Raw genomic sequence first — 16,529 nt, 5'->3', positions numbered from 1 at the left:
CCTTGTAACCGGTGATAAACTTGAATTTAATAGAAAAGGGAGTAACTCTCACTTTGATAATTGCTTTTTGTATGTTAAACAGCTATCCTGGATACATGACATAATGCCCTATGTTTAAGCATGAAGTGATCTAATTTACACAATAGAAACTGGAGATTTTATAACATGAGGTGATGGTCTTAGATGTTGCTGGTCCCAGTGTGTTCCCCCTGACCGGATTGGTAGCACCTGAAAACATGTTAGAAAAGCAGAAACTCACACCCAACCCAGTCCTACAGAAGCAGAACTTAAATCTGAACTTGTATTTTAACAAGATCCCCGGGTAATCTTATTGCACACTAAGGTCTGAGAAGTACTGGCCTTGGAAATGCTGAAGAAATTGCTTCAAATTCAGGTGTAGAGAACTAAATTTACTTGGTAGCCATAAAAATCACAAAATACTTGACATGCTAATTAAAACTACAAGTAAAGTAGACTTTTCTTTCTCATTTACCAGAAAAGAAGCTTGAAATGGATGTACAGGAAGGAAAACCATGGTTTCCGGAAGTTACAGCATAATGTTCTCCGCCCCAGAAAACATACCCTCCGGTTATACAGGCGTATTGTGTGTTGCAAGATGCGAGGCTCAACGGTGGGGCAGGGCTGGTGAAGATAGGCAACTGCAGGGGACCAGTGCCAGGATGTCAGAATTTGGCTGCCTTGATTAACCTATGCGGTAAACATTATGGAGCATCCAGCATATGCCGGAAACGGGGTTCGGTGCCAGGAATACTTGTTTTTGGTGTCTTCACTGTCTCTGTTTTGGAGGCAGGCATGGGAATAACCACAATGCATCTCGGTAAATGCTGTAATAAAGGCACGCGCTGCTATGATGAGGGCTCAGCAAAGGAAGCCATAAACTGACTTGAGAGGAAAGAGCATGCTTAAGAGTAACTTCTTAGAAAGAGTGACAGTTTGGTGTCCTTTCAGATGACCGGAGGTGAGCGTAGCTGAATTCCAGAAGGACAAAATAATTTCTTTACAGGCTATCTGAAGCCTTTTTTTTTTTTTTTTTTTTTTTTTTTTTTTAATGAGCCTTGAGGGTGAAATCAATAGGATTCTGAGTGATACTTAAGGGAAAGCCTTCGGAGAACAAGCAGTGGTTGATGATGTGGTTCAAGAAGAGACAGGAAGAGTGGAGATTCGGGGCACAGATGGAGAAGTAAGACCTTGAAAAGAACAAGAATGTTTCCTTCTGTGTCACTGGAGAAGAAGGTGGGTGAGTATGAGAGTGGAGGTGAGGAGGCAATCAATCGAGAAGCTTTGAGTCTGAAAAGTCCCTATTTTCTCAAGGGAGAAGAATGCACATTCTTTCAGAAAAGAGTGAGACGGGCTGAGACAGGTAAAGAGGAGAGCAGTGCAAATGACAAACGCTTTTTTTGGTAATGCGACCTGGAATTTGCAAGGGACACTTCAAAAGGAGGCGGCGAGGGTCCGTGTGTGGTCGAGATCATGAGTACGTGACAGCAACCATCCTCTACGTTGTGTGGCTCTGTATACTGGTCTTCAGCAGTGCAGATGCTTGAATTAACCGAAGGATCCCCGCTTGTTTGTGTGAGTGCAGTAGAAAGGCGGAGGTGGAAAGATCTTGAAGATGATGGTCAGGAGCAACTGAAGTGATGTGTAATGTGCTTCTTAAACTTTCATGTGTGTATGAGTCACCTGGAGCTCTATGTTAAAAGGCAGATACTGACGGAGTGAGTCTGGAGTGGTGACTTCAAGTCCTCATTCCTAACAAGCTGCCAGAAGATATTTATTCTGGAGTGTTCCATAGATCACACTTGGAAGTGATAATATTCTAAGCCGTGAAAGGGATGAATTAAAACCCGAAGTGTGATGGGCCTGGAAAAAAAGGAACGCATAAATGTAGTGAATGTCAACGAGCAATGATACCAACACTTTATCCTCATCGGGATGGCTATTACAAAAAAGATGTTGGTGAGGGTGTGAAAAAGTTGGAACCATTGTGCACGGCTGGTGGGGGTATAAAATGGTGCGGCTGCTACTGAAAACAGTATGGTGGTTCCTCCCCAAATTACACATCAGATTAAGATACAAGCCAGGATTTCTACTTCAAGAAGAAGGCTTCAAGGCTTATGCCCAAAAGAACTGAAGGCGAAAACTCAGATATGTGTTCACTCATGGTCACAGCAGCATTATCCACTGTAGCCAAAATGTCCAACTCAAATGTCCATTGATGGATGAACGAGTAAACAAAATGTAATGTACGCATACAATGGAGTGTTGTTCAGCTTTAAAAGGGGGAAAGACCCTGACAGAGGCTACAATGTGGACAACCTGAGGACGTTATGCTCAGTGAAATAAACCAGACACGAAAGGACAAATATTGTCTGATTTCACTTCTATGGGGACCGTAAAGTAGTCAAATTCATAGAGACAGAAAGCAGACTGGTGGTACCCGGGGCTGGGAAGAAAAGGGTAACGGGGGAATTATTGTTTAATAGCTACAGAGTTTCAGTTGGGATGACAAAAAAAGTTCTTTAAAAATACTGCTGCCTAGCTTCCACTTCCAGACATTCTGGCTTAATTGCTTTGGGATGCAATCTGGGTATCAGGATTTTAAAGTTCCCAAGCGATTCTAAGTGCAATAAAATTTGGAATCCACCAGATTAATTTCAAGAGAAAAGCAAAAGGGATTTAAAAATTAACAGTTATAACCCTTCGAGAATGTTTTTACGTTCACTTTTGAAGGAAACTATACAGTAGCCTTCAGAGGCTGGCTTTTGTCTCTGGAGACTCACACTCAAAACGGTTTTAACAGAAAAATGGGTTTGTTGGTCCACTTCTACTTGGTCACAGATTTTGACCGGCGTCAAACCCTGGGCTCTGATCAAGAGAAGCCAAGAGCTTGGACTAGGTCAGCCCAAAGTTGCGGAGCAGGTACTGGTTCCATCATGGTCACGTGGTCCCTTGAGCCCCCTCCTGACTGCATTCAGCCTCTTCCTTCTGTGAATTTTACACCCCAAAGAAAATCAAGGGGAACTGAAATCCAAAGAAAAGCAAAAGGGATAATAAACACCACTCTCAGTCTCTTAATCTTGGACTTTTGTTTGCTAAAGGAAGTCAGAATGTGTGGGAAGATTGGCCGAGAGCACAGCAAAGTAACCACTGAGTCACTGGAGTTACCTCTAATATGTGATTCCAAGAGTATTCTGTCTGAAGAGAGAACAGTTTAATAACGATGAGCTCCTTTCTGCAAGGTATATATATAAAAAAAATGTTCCTGAGATAATAATCGTGAAGAAACGAAGATTGTAGAATACACCAAGTCAGATTTTCTTTCAAAATGCTTGATGTGGGGCACCTGGGTGGCGCAGTCGGTTAAGCGGCCGACTTCAGCCAGGTCACGATCTCGCGGTCCGTGAGTTCGAGCCCCGCGTCAGGCTCTGGGCTGATGGCTCGGAGCCTGGAGCCTGTTTCCGATTCTGTGTCTCCCTCTCTCTCTGCCCCTCCCCCGTTCATGCGCTGTCTCTCTCTGTCCCAAAAATAAATAAACGTTGAAAAAAAAATTAAAAAAAAAAAACCAAAATGCTTGATGTTACCCTTTTCTAAAGAGGCCAAAAAGTCTTAAATGCCTACTCCATAATTTGATTAAAATGCTTTTTTTCTGATAATATATACATACATATATATACATACATAAATATGCTTATGTATATAAATATTTAAATTTACCTGTATTATATATTCATTTATATATAAATATAAAATATACATTATATTAGTTTATAAATAATATCAGTGACTTCCTTGTGATCCCAAAGAGGCATAACATTGCAGTACTGACCACAGTTTAAAATGCTTGCCGTTTTTAGGAGCGCCTGGGTGGCTCAGTCAGTGAAGCGACTGACTCTTGATTTCGGCTCAGGTCATGATCTCATGGTTCATGAGTTTGAGCCTTGCACTGACAGTGTGGAGCGTGCTTGGGGTTCTCTCTCTCCCTCTCTCTCTCTCTCTCTGCCCCTCCCTCGTGTTCTCTCTCTCTCAAAATAAACCAATAAATTAAAAAATAAGTAAATAAAACGCTTGCCAGTTTTTGCCTGCAGTGCTGCAAATTATTCCAAGTTACTTAAATTCTATTTTGAAATGGGGAAATAAGGAGAGAAAAAGTTGTCTGTATTTCCCAATATACTTGTAATCCTAGGAGACATTATTTGTAATTTAGATTCACCTTTGGTGGTAAAGGCAGGTGTCAAAAACAAACCACAGTGGTATATGAATAACGTGACCCAAACTGCCTTACTCTGACTTAAACACTCTTAACAACATATTAGATCCCAAAGCATCTCTCAAACCCTGAAAGAAGGTGTTTATATTCTTATTGATCTTAAGACCACAGAATAAATATAGGCAAACAATAAGAAGTTCAAAGGCATTTTACTGCATGCATTGCATCTAAAATATAATAATGTTAGCAATGCTACCTGATAGGATAAAATAAAGCTTATCTCATGGAGAAGTCTTTTCTCTCCCCTCTCTCTAGAAACCATCCTTTCTTGTCTGCCCTTGATCTACAAAACCACCCAAAGAAACTTTCCAGTGTAGTTTGCTAAATTCCTCCAGTTATAAGTTACTCCCTAAAAGTAACTTTGGCACTTGCGAAGGCTCATTAAATCTTTCTGGGCCCTCGGGTATCACTAAGGAAACTGCTACAATAATTTGCTAAATGGTATCCCCGGGACCTTAAAAAGTTCTTGTTCCTCACAAAAAACGAACTTGCTCTCAAGAAGAAATTTACTTCCTACCAGGATACGACTAAGACCCTTTGTTTATTGTTCCAAGAAGGATTTAAGGGGGTTAAATCAATTATTTGTTTTAGACACACTCTGTGGTCCAGAAAACTACTATTTTTGACTCTCAGTGTTTAAAAAAAGAAAGCACCAACCTGGCCATCTTCTCACTAGTCCGTCTGTCCACCGGGAGAATCATCTGTTTAAATGGTGTGAGGCGTTTGGTCTGCCTTGAATTCCAAATTGGCTGTCCTGGAAATGCATCAGCTGTTTCTTTAAGGCCCACAGAAGTTTTATAAACATTGCTGTAAGTTTAAGTGAAACTAGAACTATCTTCAAACTCCTAAATGACATCATCTAAATAAACGAAACTAACATCTCTAAAGGAATTTCCATTATAGTAATGGAAGAAAAGATGAAAAACTGCATTAAAAGTTATGTGATCTTGCTATAGTGTTCTCCCAATGTTTGTTAATTTCCCTATTCCACCATCTTGTACTATATTCAACCAAATAAAGTATAGCATCAAGCTCATGCGGCTGTATCTGCCTAAAGCTTTTCTGGAAGAAAAAAAAGATTCTCACGGAAGTAGCAGTAAAAGAAGAAACAGGAGAGAGCTGGACCTAAAAATCAAATCTGGCATTCATACAAAGATCGAAATTAAAATCGCAAGGAGAAAATAAACAAAGTTCCCCGGTTCAGCCCCCAGCCTCCTGCTCTATTCTTGGCATGCTTTACAAAGAGGGGATTGGGATCTGGCCCTGTGTGTTGTCAGTAATACGCACTTTCCAAAAACACAGGTTTGGGGGAGTACTGGCAAGGAGGAGAAGGGGTCATAAAAACCTGGCACGGACCCCACCACTCCCCATCCTTACACACAGACCAGGCTCAACGGTACAGGGAAGGCAACTGGTAGATTCCAAAAATAACTTGCCAAATACCACAAAAACAACAAAACACCTTATACCTGATTCCTAGGACACTAGCGACTTTAGTATAAGTAGGGAGATTTACAAAGCCACGAAGGGTATTATCATGCTCGTTTATAGGTTAGTAAAGGAAACTCAGAAAGATTAAAGAACTTGGATCACAGAGCTAGTAAATGGTAGACGCAAGATCAGGGAATCATGTTGTTAGCTGTTCAGCTTTTGTTGTTTTCAAAGGAAAACACACTCCAGGATTTTTTTCTTTTCATCAATTGTTCTCTTCTATTTGTTCTAAATCATTAATTTTTCACCGCTACTAATTGCTTTCTCTTTCAATATTTTTATTTTATGATTTCCTTTTTAACTGATGAAGTTGACCGGCTATTTTCTTTCTTAATTATCTAAATACTAAAAAGCTTTAAGGATATTTTCCTACTAGTACATATGTTTCTGTTAGGATTTTAATATGTACTCTTGTCATTACGGTCACTTTCTGATATGCTTTATTTCCAAGTGGTTAGAAAACGCTTAATCCTTTTGTTATTAATTTTATATGCAATTCGTTTTCTCACAGAACACGGCCTGTATCTTTTCTACTTTGGAGAATTTCCCCTTTGTTGGGATTTACTGTATTTTATTTTTTGAGTACCAGCATTTCCTAAAAGGAAAGGCATGTTGGTATACATATAATCAATACGCACACACATACATGTATACCCCTTATATCTGATCTCATTAATTATATTATTCAGATTCTCTAAAATGATTTAATTTTTTTCTGACTGCATCTGTCAAAGACTGAGAAACACTCTTACTGTGTTATCAGTTGCTCCTTAAATTTTTAGTAGTGTTTAGCTTTATATTTTTTATGCATGTTGTTTACCTCAAGTAATAACTATAGATTTTATCATCTTTAATCAATAAAATTACTCTCTTTATCCTGGTAAAAGCCTTTGGCCCAAAATTCCACTTTGTTTGATGTTAATATAACCCAAATGACCCCAGACTTCATTAGCCTGTGGGTACTAAGGATGTTCCATTAATATTAATATCCTAATTTGCCAGCTCATTAACCCCTACCTGTATAACAGTAGGACCTTGACCTCTACTTAGGAAGTCCCTAGGCAGCATCTGACACGTACTCTGGAATCAGTAATCTACTCTTTATCTCCACCGGCTGCTCTTTGAAGGTGGACTGTGGATTCCTGTTAGCTTTTTTTGCTACTGCTGTGTACCATGGGCCTCACGTCAGAGACATTCAGTCCTCCGGCTGTCGTAACCATGAGGCTGTCTCCTGTGCAAGCAAAGAAGAAATCTTTTCAGAGGGGTTTCTTCGTGAAGGTGCCTCTGTCCTGAGTTCCTCTGTTCCTCTGTCTTGAGTTCTTTATTTGATTCATGTTTCTGGTGACGAACATATATCATCGAGCGCATTTTTTTCATGAAAAGTACATTAGGCTGTTTATTTTCCGAGTCTTTAAATACAGGTGCTATATAATGTCTTCACTGTGCCTTTACTCATGACAGTAGTTGGATCATTCTTTCTCTCCCCGTAAACTAGAAGTGTGGTCTAATCTACCGCAGAGTAAAGAGCACCAAGGTGGGGCTCCCGGGGGTCTCAGTCAGTCGGTTGAGCGCCCACTCTTGATTTCGCCTCAGGCATGATCTCAAGGTTTGTGAGTTTGAGCTCCTCGCCGGGCTGGCTCTGCACGGACAGTGAGGAGGCTGCTTGAAATTCTTTCTCTCTCTCTTTCAAAAATAAATAAAAACTTAAAAAAAAAAAAAAAAGGATCACAAGGGTTATGTCCTTAAAGTGCAGGTGCCTGTAGGATGTGAATGGTTTGTGGACCACAAACCCCTTGATAAACCCCTGTCCGGTGGTTGGCGTTATAGTCTGACATCAAACAGACTTTTCTAGTCCCTGTTCTGCTTTTTTAATAGTTTTGTGACAATAAGCTTATTTCTTAACCTCTCTAAAGCCTCAGTTTAGTCATCTGTACAACGTGACTAATGATAACATCTGTCTTATAGTTGTTTTCAGGATTAAATGGAATGATGCCTATAAATATGCAGCATAGTTCTGGAACATAAGTAATCAACAAATGTTTGTTATTTAAGGAAGTATTATTATTAGTTGCCATGCTATTATCTACCTTTACATGTTATACACATAATGATATAGCCCCCAATTTTTCATTAATTTTTTTGTCTATTTTCCTACGTGAACTCTAGGAAAACTGTATATTTATCTTTAAAATATAAAAATGGATAAGTTTAGATGTAGCTTTTTTTTCTATTAATTAATGTTTACAGCTTCATAATAATAATCAGTAAAGTTTTTCTTCTATTTTGTCTTTACTTTTAAGTTACTCTTTCTCTATGTTCTGGAAAAGCCCCAAGAGCATGTATATTATATTGCCGATGTCATAAGGCCAGGTCAGTCCTACTTTTTGCTATTTTTAATGCTACTTAAATCATCTTACAGGGTTGTTAGTTTATTTAGTTCTTTCATTTCATCTAAATTTTCAGTCACCTTACTTTTCTTTTTTTCTTTGATAGACGTGACAATTTCTTGAATTTATTCAAGATTTCAAAACAGCAGAAATTTAAAATTTATGCTCCCCAGAGTAAACAGATTTCTCTGGAGGGAATAAGGAGATAGACCATACTTGGTGTCGTGGGAGTATGGATTATGACTTTTTAGCTGAAGTGTCTAATATGGTGATGAAATCTGGGAGAGTCGATTTGGGATGGTGGAGACAGACATTTTAAGTTTACTGATCTTTGGGCCATATGTGGGAAATCCAAAGAGAGCTGACTATCAGAAAAGGATATTCAGATATGGATTTTGAGTAAGCCTTATCTGGAGATAAGTGTTTGAATGTTATACACATGATAATAAGGGCAAAGAAAAATCAAGTGGAGAAGGGACATGAAACAGGTACTGAGAGAGGAACACGAGAAATCACATTTCCGTGATGAGTTGAAAGACAAAGAATGTCCACTGGACGCTGGAAAAAAACTGATGAAAGAAGTTACAAGGAAAAAATTCAGGAAACAAAACTGAAAACAGGGACTGATGAGTGACCTATGTTGCCAAAACCAAATAGTATGAGAACTTAAAAGAAATGACAGGATTCGTACAGTGAAATGTGGGAGAGTGGGTATCAACACGACATCATAATGATATTTTGTAATACGGAAGAGGTAGAAAAATAGGGGCAATGAGTTTGGTCTACACCTTTAAGTTTTTTTTTTTCCTTATGTGCAAAAGGAGAGAGACAGAGATGGGAGAGATCGGGCATGCATTGCGTGAAAAGTCAGGAGCCAGTTGAAATGAAGAAGCCAGAAATACAAGTAGCATGAGAATAATTAATGGAAGGAAGTTCAAAGAATGTGAAAAAGAATGGGGATAAAGCACAGATGGAGGTAGGTGTTATTCTTGGATAGAAGAGACCTCTGAGGTTAGAGAGAAGGAAGAATACACGTGTTGACTCAACAGATTCGTTGGAGAGGTAGCATGTTAGAAACATCTGTGTGAGGGTGTCAGAGGATTTAAAGAACATCATGGAAAGGTGGTATTAATTCCAGGGAGGATTCCAACATTAAAGAATGTCAAAGTGTCTCGACAGTCCACTCCATATTAACGATAATTTGTAATAATTCTGTTTTTTCTTATTTACCTTCTACTTTTTACTGTTAATGAATTTACATAGCTTTGTCACTTTTTTTCCTAGATTCATTTTGTATTTTAGGGACAACGGCATCGTGGACAGAGAAGATGTGCCTGAGAAGTAAAGCTGGTGGATCAATACAAGAGAGGATCTGAAAGTCTACGCTAATGGGATCTAGGCTGGCCTGGATGTACCAGACACCTGCCACATCCGTGGTGCAACTCGGGAAAACGCAACTATAAGTCGCCATGGTTAGTGTCATGCCAACTCCGTCACCCAGGCACCACTGGGTCAGAAATAGGCACCTAGAGACAAGCAACAGTGGACAGGACCCTGGGATGTGTCTGGCATTAAAACTCTGCTAAGATTGATGTCTCAGTTTGTTGCAACATAACTAACCCACTTATATATATATGAAAAAGAGGAGGCTAAATTTAAGACATTTACCTGGCATGGCTGAACTGCAAATATATATATTTTTAATTTGGTGATGCTTCTTGCAGTGACATAGATGGAATTATATACTTGTGCTTTTCTTCGTAATAGTTTATGCGATTCTTAATAATAAGGACCAAATAATATTATATATTCTATGCACAAAATTTGGCAATTTTATACATTGGTGTCTTTATTGGCAAAAGTAGAGCATCAAGATAATGTGGCATTATTTCTTGTCTATTTGGAGATCTGAACTTTCTTTTAATTAAGAGCCGACTAATACCAAGATTTGGGGTGAGAGAGTTCCTAAGTGTCGACAAGAAATACAGACTCACAGACATTTTACTCCTTTCCATATTGGCATTAACTTTTAAGAGCTGGTGCTGAAGAGCCAGGCTATTATTTTTGGTTTTATTGAATTCATTTTCAAGTAATCCTACTTGTAGGATAGACAAATGGGATAACCAATGTGCGATTTTCTCTGATACCTTAAATATCTTGGAGGTGTAGTGACTGACCCTGGGTAGTTGATAGAGATAATCTCATCCCATTGCAAAGATTCTTTAAAAAGTAACGATAATAGTAATAATAACAGTTAATACAATTACAGTAACCACTGATCAAGCTCATGCCATTTTCTCTAGCTCTCTGAGAGCTATGTCTGTATATATTATCCTTATTCTTTATATTCTATATAAAATCTGATAATTACAGCAACCCATATGGTGAGTACCATATTAAAGTTTAAGAAAGCGAAGCTCAGAGATGTTATGTGACTTGACTGAGTTCCTACACTTACCTAAGTGTTGTACCAACAGTTTGAATATAAAAATTCATCTTCTTTTCTATATTCTTCACAATCTGTCATGCCTAATTTGTAGACCGATCAATAGGAGGATTAGTTTTCTGGAAATATAGTATTTATATTCTTGAAAGTACCAATATCACATCTGTGGTCTGTTTCTAGGGCCATAACCATTGCATTCTAAGAAAAAAAATTTTTAAAGATCACTATTTTTAAATTGTTCACTCTAGATATACTAAAACTCTAAGACAAAGAAAAAAGAGACGAACCTTTTATATTTTTTAGTAATATAGTCATCCGTATATTTAGTACAAGACAAATAACATAATATAAAATAAGAGAGAGATTATCTTCTATGTAAAAGCATAATTTGAATGGAACATTTTAAATTTTTACATGATGATTTTGAGTGAGTTACATTTATCATATTTTGAGAGTTTGAAAAGTTGAAGTATGTATTTGTAGGTAAGATTGTGTCAGACTAGATTACCATTTCATCTGTTGGTACCACTAACATATAGTGTATATTTCATAAAAACCTATTTTACGGGATCAGATGAGCATCATGAGAAAATTATACGTTGCAGCAACACTTTAAGACAATTGTAGCTCAATTTTGCTTCTCTAGAATAATAAAGAGCAGAATTGCCCCCCCCAGCTGCCAACAACATCCCAAAGTCAGAAAGATACAAAGATTAGATTATAAAGTCTAATATTTCTTGTACTGTAATATTTTAACGTTATTACAAAAGAATAACATTCGACCCTCTGGTAATTATTAAATTAAGCTCTCAATGTTTTATAGCATGTATGAACTCAGAATAGAATCTGCAGTATGAGCAAAACCTACAAAGATATCACTTCTCAGACTCCATCAGCACCACTGCCATTATCTGACGAAGGGATCGGCCAACCTCTCAACTCGAACATGTCTGAGGTTACAGAATTTTCTACCTATTATGAGATCCCATTCCAACAATGTTCAGTTCTCATTCTTAGAAAGCACTCCTTTGAACTGAATTCTCTAAAAGTTTTATTCATTTGTCCCAGTTCTACTCTCTGTGGTTAAACTAACAAGCTATAATTCTTTTTTTTTTCCATATGGAAGTACTTTTGTTACTTGAAGAGAGTTATCAAATCTCCTTGCATCATCTTATCCCAGATCCTTCAACTATTTCCCTTGATGTCAAGACCCTTAGTCACTCTCTCCTGGAAAAGCTCCACTTACTAAATGTCTCTGAATGATGGAAAGTAAGTCAGTGTTATCGCTCACTATTTCTAGACTTTTTTGCAGGGATCCGTAGGGTGAATAGATTTAATTTTGACTATCCATAATTTTGACTATTTTAGAGAAAATTCAAAGGCTCATGATATGACGTCATTAGTAATTTTGCCAATTAAAATTGAACTAAAGGGGTATGAAGACTGCTGTGCAGATGCCAATCACTTAATGGGTAAGGGGGAGTGAGTAAACTTGATCAGCTGACTTCCATATCTCCACATAGCTTTTTATTCTATGATCTTCAATGTGTATACACAGGTAAGTTGTGTGTGTGTGTGTGTGTGTGTGTGTGTGTGTGTATGTGTGTGTGCGTGTGTGTGTATAAAACGTGGCCACAAAAATAAAGTCAGCTGCCAGTGTAGTGTTGGAAATAAAACAACACTAAAAGATCTAAATGTTATGAGGATAGCCACAAGAAAAGATTTTGATAATTCATTCTTTAATCTATGACATGAATGAGTCTACCCTATATACTTTATGTAATTTAAAGTAATTAATAAAAAATGTCAATGATTGCCTGATCAATGTGCATTTTTTCAACTAGTGATGAATAACAAGTTATTGATAGGCAATTACCTTCTGGGCTGATGATATTCCCAACAAGTGCAATGCGAAATTGATTTGAGAAAGATCAAGAAAATTAAACCTTTCTGCAAATAGAACCTTAGGATTCAAGAAGGTCTCAAGATAGGTCTGCTATGAATATCAAGTCTACAGAACTTCTTATGAAGGTAGGGTGAGATAGTAGTATAGATTTTTCAGTCATATGCACACTATTAGCTGAAAATAAAGATGTGCACATTGGTACTGAAAAAAAAGAAAAAGCCTCAGTATTGGACCCTGTCACAGGCTGGATAATGATTACCGAAAGATATCAGATAAACTCTCTTAACTCCATAATAAAAAGATAAATAACTCAATTAAAAGATGAGCAAAAGATAAAATAGACATTTCTCCAAGGAAGATGTGCAAATGACCAAGAAATACATGAAAAGATGCTTGGCATCGTTAGTCATCAGAGAAATGCAAGTCAAATCCACCTTGAGACTTCACTTGACATCTAGCGAGAAGACCAGAATAAAAAAACTCAGATAGGGGTACATGGATGGCTCAGTGGTTTCAGCGTCCAACTCTTGATATTGGCTCGGGTCGTGATCTTGCCTCTGTGGGATTGAGCCCCCCATGAGGCTGAACATGGAGCCTGCTTGGGATTCTCTCTCTGTGCCTCTCTCTGTCCCTCCCCCCTTCTCTCACTCTCTTAAAATCAATAAATAAACAAAAATAAAATAAGAAAAACTCAGATAAAAACAAGTGTTTTTAAGATTCGTGGAGAAATAGGAACGCTCATTACTCTGCCCCCACTGGTGGGCATGTAAAACGGTGCAACCATTTTGGAAAACAGACTGACAGTTCCCCCAAACGATTAAACATAGAGTTACCATATGACCCAGCAATTCCATTCCTAGATATATACCAAGAGAAATTAAAAAAATGTTCATACAAACGCATGTATGTGGATATTTATGGCAGCATTATCCAAAGCAGCCAAAACGTGGAAATAATCCAAATGTTTATCAATGGATGCATAAACAAAATATGCTCTCATACAATGTACTATGTAGCCATAAAAAGGAATAAAGTATTGATAAATGTTACAACATGGCTCAACCTCGAAACACTATGCTTTATGGAAGAAGCAGAAGTCCACCTATTATTTGATCCCATTCATATGGAAGTCCAAAACAGGGAAAGCTATAGAGACAGAAAACACAGAGATGTCTGCTTAGGGTTGGGGTGAGGGGGAAATTGACTCTTACAAAACGGTACAGTGTTTCTTTTTGAGGTGACAAAAGTGTTCTAAAACACATTGTAGTGATGGTTAGACATAACTGTGATTGATCATGCTAAAAGTCATTGGATTGTACACTTTAAGTGGGTAAATTATATGGTCTATAAATCTCAAAAATTCTGTAAATAAAAAAGAAGAGTGAAGTTAACCTCCTTGTGCTGAAACAGAAAGATACTCAAGGGAGCATCGCTAAATTGAAAACAAAAATCACCATGGAAGGAAATCTGTGCCGAACGGAGGGCTATTCCAGATCCTACTAACAAATGCGATTATATAATCAGTAGAAGAGCTAAAGTGTTCGTCTGGCTGGAGGGACTTCTCATTCATCTTCATATTCTTTGGGCAAGTCAACAAATATCAACCACAATATGGTCCCATAAATGATATAAACAACTAAGGCTGCTGGGGTCTCAGGTGAGGACCATAGAGGAGAACCCTCTTTTTTCATGGAAACATTATGCTATTACCTTCTATCATCAAGTATGGCTGTTGAGGACTTTATTATACATTTGAATATTTTTTCTAAGAAAACTTTTACTTAGTTATTTTTTTCTTATAGCCTTTTAGAACCTTCTCTTTGTCCTTGGAGATCTGAAACTTCACACAAATACTCCTTAGAATGGATTTTGTTTTTAATGCTGTTTAGCTGTCTAGCGGCCTTTTAATCTGAACACCTTTCACTCATTTCTTTTGTGTTTTTTTTCAATTCCATTTGCACTCAACTTTCCCTCACAGCGCTCAAATTCCTTTTATATTTTCAGTCTGGATTTTTGTGTTTACGATCTGAGAGGTAGTTTCATTCATACCTCTGATCACCAGTATATCAGTTTAGTGCAAAGCAGTCGTATCGTTAATTTCCAGGAATCTTTTCTTGTTCCACAGGTTTTTTTTTTTTTTTTGTAAAAGCCTGTTCTTATTTTATGGCTACAAAATCTTCGACTATTTGTGTACACAGTCATCTGTATCAACTGTTGATTTTCCTTTAGCGTATGGCAGGAAGCAGGAGCACCTTGAATCAGAGCAAGAAGGGCTCCACTCTGGCATGTTCCATTATTATTACGTCACACTAGAATCCTAGCTATTTCTAGGCAGATTAGTTCCTTTATTCTAGAGGACGGGCCTTCAGGTTTCTCTTCTCATGGTACGAACTTCAAGCTCACAGTCATGCTACATTTATGGGGCCTTGGGTTGTACTGATACCTCATGGATGTTGCCAAATGAGGACACCGTCTTTTTGCCTCACTGGGTAGTGCATCCTGAGGACCTATGGCCTCTGCCTGGAGGCTCTTCAAGAAGCCCCCAGTACAACAGCCCTGGATATGGCTTTCTGAACTGATCCTCTGTTTGTTCTGCTTTGTGTTATTCCTGCTTTGTTTCACCTGTCAACACCCAAGTCTGTTTTTTGTCTGTCAGAGTTGCACTAATAACTTTAGTCCACTGTTGGTCCTCACTCCCATTTTCTTACTGTTGTGGGTTTATTCACTTTCGCAGTGAATTGTCATTTTCATTTTCATTTCAGTGGTGTTTTGTAAGAGTCAGGGGCGTATGAATGTTCCCAGGCCACCATCTTGAACCAAGAGGTATCAGAACCTAGAAAAATATTAAGTGGTATTTTTAGAAACATCCTGACAAAGCCAGATGAAACCATGGGTGACAGTGGAACGTATGGGAAAGAAAAGTCTATCCGGGAGCAAGATGGAGGAAGGGCCTTGTGACTTAGGGCTTCGAGGGCACATTTTTGATAATATGGGTAACAACGGGGCTCTGTATATACTTGAAAAGGAGGACGACAGGAAGAATTCAATGTTTGGAGAACATTATCATACCAGTTGTATAAGCAACAGTCTGGATCAAAGGCAGGCTTGACCAGGGGGACGGCATGTGAGTTTGTCAACGTAGTCCAGGAGCAAGGGTCTAAGGAGCTAGCAGAGGATGCGGCTGTGGAAACCGAAGGCAAGAGGTGAGACCTTGCTGCTTGATTTTGCTCCATTTATTATATTTTGCTTCTAAAAGGGAAACAGCAAAACAAGAGCGACAATTACCAAAAAAGAAACAAATGAATAGGATCCGAAACCAAGCGTCATTATCTGTGAAATCAGAGTAGACGATTTAATAAGTGGATATTACATTCTTTTTCTCCGTTTCAAAATATTTTTAAAAAATGAACTGAAAGAAATAAAGCATGAAGGGAAGGCCTAAGAATTTTAAATGATAGGTGTTGTGCCTGCGACTATGCAGCATGGGTTTAAACCCCGGTCCTACAACTTGCTTGCTCAGATAAAGCTGAGAATTTAAACTGTATGAGGCCCAGAAGCCTAATCTTTAAAATGAGGTTGATAGAGATAGTATCACCCTTAGAGAGTTCTTGGGAAAATAAAATAAGGTGGTGCATGGAAAACCAAGGTTGACTCTTATTCTAGAAGACTCGCAAACTTTGTTTAAAGGTACGAATCTTACAGGAAAACAAGGCATATCTCAATCTCTGCCAACTATAACCTTAAAAATCTGCAGTGTTTTGCCACAAAAACTTGTACTAATAAAATACATTATAAGGGAAGAGTGCATTAGCTAAAATAATTCTAAGTATAAAAATTACTCACTAAATCTTGATTCTTACGGCAATTAGAAAAAGTCATTTGAGGGGCGCCTGGGTGGCGCAGTCGGTTAAGCGTCCAACTTCAGCCAGGTCACGATCTCGCGGTCCGTGAGTTCAAGCCCCGCGTCGGGCTCTGGGCTGATGGCTCAGAGCCTGGAGCCTGTTTCTGATT

General features: G+C 38.3%; 1 long non-coding RNA gene across 1 annotated transcript; it reads right to left on the bottom strand.

Moving 5' to 3' along the window:
* Positions 1-389: 389 nt before the first annotated feature.
* On the bottom strand, positions 390-5,501 carry LOC109495991. The gene is made up of 2 exons (XR_002151733.3): positions 4,946-5,501; positions 390-1,881 (listed from the first exon to the last, which is right to left on the bottom strand). It is a non-coding gene; the product is annotated as an uncharacterized LOC109495991 (long non-coding RNA).
* Between the last annotated feature and the right edge of the window lie 11,028 nt (positions 5,502-16,529).

This window comes from Felis catus, chromosome F2, assembly GCF_018350175.1.
Source record: "Felis catus isolate Fca126 chromosome F2, F.catus_Fca126_mat1.0, whole genome shotgun sequence".
NCBI lineage: Eukaryota > Metazoa > Chordata > Mammalia > Carnivora > Felidae > Felis > Felis catus.
The sequence above is the reverse complement of the archived record's forward strand: the minus strand, read 5'-3'. Positions and strand labels throughout refer to the sequence as shown.